The sequence below is a fragment of the Hordeum vulgare genome, chromosome 6H (assembly GCF_904849725.1).
Source record: "Hordeum vulgare subsp. vulgare chromosome 6H, MorexV3_pseudomolecules_assembly, whole genome shotgun sequence".
In the NCBI taxonomy this organism is placed as follows: domain Eukaryota; kingdom Viridiplantae; phylum Streptophyta; class Magnoliopsida; order Poales; family Poaceae; genus Hordeum; species Hordeum vulgare.
In genome coordinates this window covers 37,152,799-37,161,222 of record NC_058523.1, presented here as the reverse complement: position 1 = coordinate 37,161,222, position 8,424 = coordinate 37,152,799, and positions in this window count along the sequence as shown.

The window sequence follows — 8,424 nt, the reverse complement described above, 5'->3', positions numbered from 1 at the left end:
GAGGCCCTTGGCTTGTAATATGAAGATGGTATTGTTTTATTTGTGTCTAGTGTTGTGTTGTGATATCTTCACGTGAGCCCTTGAGTTTGATCGTACGCATTTGCGTGTATGATTAGCCTACGATTAAACCGAGGGCGTCACAACATTTCCTTTGTTGCAATCAATAACAGCCCCTGCAGTGTTTAAAAAGGGTCTTTCAAGGATGACCGCCATGGCATCATCCTCGGGAATATCCAGAATAACAAAGTCCGTTAAGATAGTAACGTTAGCAACCACAACAGGCACATCCTCTCAAATGCCGATAGGAAAAGCAGTTGATTTGTCGTCCATTTGCAAGGAGATTTCAGTAGGTGTCAACTTATCCAATTCAAGTCTACGATAAAGAGAGAGAGGCATAACACTAACACCGGCTCCAAGGTCGCATAAAGTAGTTCTAACGTAGTTTCTTTTAATGGAGCAAGGTATAGTGGGCACTCCGGGATCACCTAGTTTCTTAGGAGTTCCACCCTTGAAGGTGTAATTAGCGAGCATGGTGGAAATGTCAACCTCAGGTATCCTCCTCTTATTAGTCACAATATCCTTCACGTACTTAGCATAAGGAGACATTTTGAGCATATCTGTCAAACGCATTTGCAGAAAGACATGTCTAATCATTTCAACAAATCGCTCAAAATCCTCATCATCCTTTTTCTTGGATGGTTAGGGAGGAAAGGGCATGGGTTTCTAAACCCATGGTTCCCTTTCTTTACCATGCTTCCTAGCAATGAAGTCGTTCTTATCGTATCTCCTATTCTTAGGTTGTGGGTTATCAAGATCAATAGGTTCAAACTCCACATCCTTATCATTGCTAGGTTGAGCATCAACATGACACTACTATCGATATTATCACTAGGCTCATGTTCATCACCAGATTGTGTTTCGGCATCAGAAACAGAGATATCATTTGGATTTTCAGGTGTAACAGCAACAGGATTGCTAGCATGCAAGTTCCTATCATCTTTCTTTTTCTTCCTAGGATGACTAGGTGCCTCGGTGCTAACTCCTTGAGAATCTTGTTCAATTCTCTTAGGATGACCCTCAGGATACAAAGGTTCCTGGGTCATTCTACCACCTCTAGTGATAACTCTAACAGACTTGTCATTCAGCTCCTTGAGCAAGTCAATTTGAGCCTTAAGTACTTGTTCTACCTGAGTAGTGACCATAGAGGCATGTTTACTTAAGAGCTTAAGATCATTGACATTTCTATCCACACAAGCACTTAAATGACTAAGCATACGAGCATTCTGTTCCAATTGTGTGCTAACATAATCATTGAAACATTGTTGTTTGACAACAAAGTTGTCAAATTCATCTAAGCATAAGCTAGCAGGTTTATCAAAAGGAATATCATTCTCATTGAATCTACGAAGAGAATTTACCTCTACTACCTGTGTCGGGTTATCAAGGCCATGTATTTCTTCGATAGGTGGTAGATTCTTGACATCTTCAGATTTAATGCCTTTCCCTTTCATAGATTTCTTAGCTTCTTGCATATCTTCAGGACTGAGGAATAGAATACCTCTTTTCTTTGGAGTTGGCTTCAGAGGTGGTTCGGGAATAGTCCAAGCATTCTGATTGCACAATATATTATTCAATAGAATCTCAGCTTGTTCCATAGTTCGTTCCCTGAAAACACAACCAGCACAACTATCTAGGTGGTCCCTAGAATCATCGGTTAGTCCATTATAGAAGATATCAAGTATTTCATTTTTCTCAAGAGGGTGATCAGGAAAAGCATTCAGTAGCTGGACCAGCCTCCCCCAAGCTTGTGGGAGACTCTCTTCTTCAACTTGCACAAAGTTATATATATCCTTCAAGGCAACTTGTTTCTTATGCGCAGGAAAATATTTCTCAGAGAAGTAGTAGATCATATCCTGGGGACTACGCACACAACCAGGAGCAGGAGAAGTGAACCAAGTCTTAGCATCATCCTTTAGCGAGAAAGGAAATAGCTTAAGGATATAGTAGTGGCGGATCTTTTCCTCACTCATGAATAGGGTGGCTATATCGTGCGGCTTAGTAAGATGTGCTACAACCGTTTAAGAATCATAACCATGAAAAGGATCAGATTCGACCAAAGTGATTAACTAAGGATCGACAGAGAATTCATAATCCTTATCGGTCACAAACATAGGCGAAGTAGCAAACTTAGGATCGTATTTCATCCTAGCATTAAGAGATTTTTCTTTCCACTTACGCAGTAATTTCTCAAGATCATAGCTATCCTTACAAGCAAGAAAGTCCTCAGCTACCTCTCCCTGCATAACATAACCCTCAAGTATATCAGGCAATTCATATCTAGGAGAGCTAGTTCTAACAGGTGAAACAAGAGGTTCTACTTCAATAATTTCAGCAGTTTCAGAAGTACCATCACATTCAGCAGCAACTCTAGCAATTTGTGCATCAAGAAATGCACCTAGTGGCAAAGCAGTATCAAGCAAAGCATCATCACAAGCATCATGGATAGCAGAAGTAGCATCATCAAGCACAGGCGACATATCAGAATTTCTAGCAGGTGGTGGTGTCGTAAACTTACTCATAACTGAAGGTGAATCAAGTGCAGAGCTAGATGGCAGTTCCTTACCTGTCCTCGTAGTTGAGGGCAAGACTTTAGTTTTTGGATCTCTCGGATTCCTCATAGTGATCAACAGAAGTAAATCCCAAGTGAATCAGAGAATAGAGCTAGGCCTCCCCGGCAACGGCGCCAGAAAATAGTCTTGATAACCCACAAGTATAGGGGATCGCAACAGTTTTCGAGGGTAGAGTATTCAACCCAAATTTGTTGATTCAACACAAGGGGAAGCCAAAGAATATTCTCGAGTATTAGCAGTTGAGTTATCCATTCAACCACACCTTAAAGACTTAGTATGTGCAGTAAAAATTTCAGTAGCAAAGTAGTGTGATAGCAACAATAGCAACGGTAACAGTAGCAGTGACAACAGTAGCAGTAACAATAGCAACAGTGACAGTTGTAGAAGTAAAGTAATGTAGCAAGGACGAGTAGAAAAAGACTCGTAGGCATTGGATTAGTGATGGATAATTATGCCGGATGACATTCATGTTGGGGAACGTCGCATGGGAAACAAAAAATTTCCTACGCGCACGAAGACCTATCATGGTGATGTCCATCTACGAGAGGGGATGAGTGATCTACGTACCCTTGTAGATCGTACAGCAGAAGCGTTAGAGAACGCGGTTGATGTAGTGGAACGTCCTCACGTCCCTCGATCCGCTCCGCGAACAATCCCACGATCAGTCCCACGATCTAGTACCGAACGGACGGCACCTCCGCGTTCAGCACACGTACAGCTCGACGATGATCTCGGCCTTCTTGATCCAGCAAGAGAGACGGAGAGGTAGAAAAGTTCTTCGGCAGCGTGACGGCGCTCCGGAGGTTGGTGATGACCTTGTCTCAGCAGGGCTCCGCCCGAGCTCCGCAGAAACGCGATCTAGAGGAGAAACTATGGAGGTACGTGGTCGGGCAGCCGTGAGAAAAGTCGTCTCAAATCAGCCCTAAAAGCTCCATATATATAGGAGGAGGGAGGGGGCCTTGCCTTGGGGTCCAAGGACCCCCCAAGGAGTCGGCCGAGCCAAGGGGGGGAGGACCCCCCCCCCCCCAAACCGAGTTGGACTTGGTTTGGTGGGAGGAGTCCCCCTCCCTTCCCACTTCCTCCCTCCTTTTTTTTTCTTTTCCTTTGATTCTTTATTCTTGGCGCATAGGCACCCTTGGGGCTGTCCCACCAGCCCACTAAGGGCTGGTGTGTCTCCTCAAAGCCTATGGGCTTCCCCGGGGTGGGTTGCCCCCCCCCCCCCGGTGAACTCCCGAAACCCATTCGTCATTCCCGGTACATTCCCGGTAACTCCGAAAACCTTCCGGTAATCAAATGAGGTCATCCTATATATCAATCTTCGTTTCCGGACCATTACGGAAACCCTCGTGACGTCCGTGATCTCATCCGGGACTCCGAACAACATTCGGTAACCAACCATATAACTCAAATACGCATAAAACAATGTCGAACCTTAAGTGTGCAGACCCTGCGGGTTCGAGAACTATGTAGACATGACCCGAGAGACTCCTCGGTCAATATCCAATAGCGGGACCTGGATGCCCATATTGGATCCTACATATTCTGCGAAGATCTTATCGTTTGAACCTCAGTGCCAAGGATTCGTATAATCCCGTATGTCATTCCCTTTGTCCTTCGGTATGTTACTTGCTCAGGATTCGATCGTCAGTATCCGCATACCTATTTCAATCTCGTTTACCGGCAAGTCTCTTTACTCGTTCCGTAATACAAGATCCTGCAACTTACACTAAGTTACATTGCTTGCAAGGCTTGTGTGTGATGTTGTATTACCGAGTGGGCCCCGAGATACCTCTCCGTCACACGGAGTGACAAATCCCAGTCTTGATCCATACTAACTCAACTAACACCTTCGGAGATACCTGTAGAGCATCTTTATAGTCACCCAGTTACGTTGCGACGTTTGATACACACAAAGCATTCCTCCGGTGTCAGTGAGTTATATGATCTCATGGTCATAGGAATAAATACTTGACACGCAGAAAACAGTAGCAACAAAATGACACGATCAACATGCTACGTCTATTAGTTTGGGTCTAGTCCATCACGTGATTCTCCCAATGACGTGATCCAGTTATCAAGCAACAACACCTTGTTCATAATCAGAAGACACTGACTATCATTGATCAACTGGCTAGCCAACTAGAGGCATGCTAGGGACGGTGTTTTGTCTATGTATCCACACATGTAAATGAGTCTTCATTCAATACAATTATAGCATGGATAATAAACTATTATCTTGATACAGGAATTATAATAATAACTATACATTTATTATTGCCTCTAGGGCATAATTCCAACAGTCTCCCACTTGCACTAGAGTCAATAATCTAGCCCTCACATCACCATGTGAATTACACTGTAATAAATCTAACACCCATACAGTTCTGGTGTCGATCATGTTTTGGCCGTGGAAGAGGTTTAGTCAGCGGGTCTGCTACATTCAGATCCGTGTGCACCTTGCATATATTTACGTCCTCCTCCTCGACGTAGTCGCGGATGAGGTTGAAGCGTCGTTTGATGTGTCTGGTCTTCTTGTGAAACCTTGGTTCCTTTGCTAAGGCAATGGCACCAGTGTTGTCACAGAACAAGGTTATTGGATCCAGTGCACTTGGCACCACTCCAAGATCCGTCATGAACTGCTTCATCCAGACACCCTCCTTAGCCGCCTCCGAGGCAGCCATGTACTCCGCTTCACATGTAGAATCTGCTACGACGCTTTGCTTGGAACTGCACCAGCTTACTGCACCCCCATTAAGAATAAATACGTATCCGGTTTGCGACTTAGAGTCGTCCGGATCTGTGTCAAAGCTTGCATCGACGTAACCTTTTACGGCGAGCTCTTCGTCACCTCCATACACGAGAAACATCTCCATAGTCCTTTTCAGGTACTTCAGGATATTCTTGACCGCTGTCCAGTGATCCACTCCTGGATTTCTCTGGAACCTACCTGCCATACTTATGGCCAGGCTAACATCCGGTCTAGTGCACAGCATCGCATACATGATAGAACCTATGGCTCAAGCATAGGGGACGGAGCGCATATGCTCTCTATCTTCATCAGTTGCTGGGCACTGAGTCTTACTCAATCTCGTACCTTGTAACACTGGCAAGAACCCTTTCTTGGACTGTTCCATTTTGAACCTCTTCAAAACTTTATCAAGGTATGTGCTTTGTGAAAGTCCTATCAGGGGTTTTGATCTATCCCTATAGATCTTAATGCCTAGAATGTAAGCAGCTTCTCCTAGGTCCTTCATAGAGAAACTTTTATTCAAGTAACCTTTTATGCTCTCCAAAAGCTCTACGTTGTTTCCAATCAGTAATATGTCATCCACATATAATATTAGAAATGCCACAGAGCTCCCACTCACTTTCTTGTAAATACAAGATTCTCCAACCACTTGTATAAACCCAAACGCTTTGATCACCTCATCAAAACGTTTGTTCCAACTCCGAGATGCTTGCACCAGTCCATAAATGGATCGCTGGAGCTTGCATACTTTGTCAGCATTTTTAGGATCGACAAAACCTTCGGGCTGCATCATATACAACTCTTCCTTAAGGAAACCGTTCAGGAACGCCGTTTTGACATCCATCTGCCAGATTTCATAATCGAAAAATGCAGCTATTGCTAACATGATTCTGACGGACTTAAGCATCGCCACGGGAGAGAAAGTCTCATCGTAGCCAATTTCTGGAACTTGTGAAAAACCTTTTGCCACAAGTTGAGCTTTATAAACGGTCACATTACCGTCAGCGTCCGTCTTCTTCTTAAAGATCCATTTGTTCTGAATAGCCTTGCGACCCTCAGGTAGTATCTCCAAAGTCCACACTTTGTTCTCATACATGGATCCTATCTCGGATTTCATGGCTTCTAGCCATTTGTTGGAATCTGGGCCCACCATTGCTTCTTCATAATTTGCAGGTTCATTGTTGTCTAACAACATGATTGACAAGACGGGATTACCGTACCACTCTGGAGCAGCGCGTGATCTCGTCGACCTACGTGGTTCAACAGAAACTTGAACTGGAGTTTCATGATCATCATCATTAACTTCCTCCTCAACCGGCGTCGCAACGACAGAGGTTTCCCCTTGCCCTGCGCCACCATCCAGAGGGATGAGAGGTTCGACAACCTCGTCAAGTTCTATCTTCCTCCCACTCAATTCTCTCGAGAGAAACTCCTTCTCGAGAAAAGTTCCGTTCTTAGCAACAAACACTTTGCCCTCCGATTTGAGATAGAAGGTGTACCCAACTGTCTCTTTTGGGTAACCTATGAAGACGCATTTTTCCGCTTTGGGTTCCAGCTTTTCAGGCTGAAGCTTTTTGACATAAGCATCACATCCCCAAACTTTAAGAAACGACAACTTTGGCCTTTTGCCATACCACAGTTCGTATGGTGTCGTCTCAACGGATTTTGATGGTGCCCTATTTAAAGTGAATGCAGTTGTTTCTAATGCATAACCCCAAAATGATAACGGCAAGTCAGTAAGAGACATCATAGATCGCACCATCTCTAACAAAGTACGATTACGACGTTCAGACACACCATTACGCTGTGGTGTTCCAGGCGGTGTTAACTGCGAAACAATTCCACATTGTCTTAAGTGAGCACCAAACTCGAAACTCAGATATTCACCCCCACGATCAGACCGTAGGAACTTGATGTTCTTGTTACGATGATTTTCCACTTCACTCTGAAATTGCTTGAACTTTTCAAATGTTTCAGACTTGTGCTTCATCAAGTAGACATAACCATATCTACTTAAATCGTCAGTGAAGGTGAGGAAATAACGATATCCGCCGCGTGCCTCCACGCTTATCGGACCACACACATCGGTATGTATGATTTCCAACAAGTCACTTGCACGCTCCATTGTTCCGGAGAACGGAGTCTTAGTCATCTTGCCCATGAGGCATGGTTCGCACGTGTCAAGTGAATCAAAGTCAAGTGACTCCAAAAGTCCATCAGCATGGAGTTTCTTCATGCGCTTTACACCAATATGACCCAAGCGGCAGTGCCACAAAAATATGGCGCTATCATTGTTTACTCTAACTCTTTTGGTCTCAATGTTATGTATATGCGTATCACTATCAAGATTCAATATGAACAATCCTCTCACATTCGGTGCATGACCATAAAAGATGTTACTCATAGAAATAGAACAACCATTATTCTCAGACTTAAAAGAGTAACCGTCTCGCAATAAACAAGATCCAGATATAATGTTCATGCTCAACGCAGGCACTAAATAACAATGATTTAAGTTCATCACTAATCCCGATGGTAGCTGAAGTGACACTGTGCCGACGGCGATTGCATCAACCTTGGAACCGTTTCCTACGCGCATCGTCACTTCGTCTTTCGCCAGCCTTCGTCTATTCCGTAGTTCCTGCTTCGAGTTGCAAATATGAGCAATAGAACCGGTATCAAATACCCAGGCACTACTACGAGAGCCGGTTAAGTACACATCAATAACATGTATATCAAATATACCTGATTTTTCTTTGCCCGCCTTCTTATCTGCCAGATACTTGGGGCAATTGCGCTTCCAGTGACCCATACCCTTGCAATAGAAGCACTCTGTTTCAGGCTTAGGTCCAGCCTTGGGTTTCTTCGGCGGATTGGCAACAGGCTTGCCGCTCTTCTTCGAATTGCCCTTCTTGCCTTGCCGTTTCTCTTGAAACTAGTGGTCTTGCTCACCATCAACACTTGATGCTCTTTACGGAGTTCAGACTCTGCGACTTTCAGCATCGCAAACAACTTGCCGGGAGACTTGTTCATCCCTTGCATGTT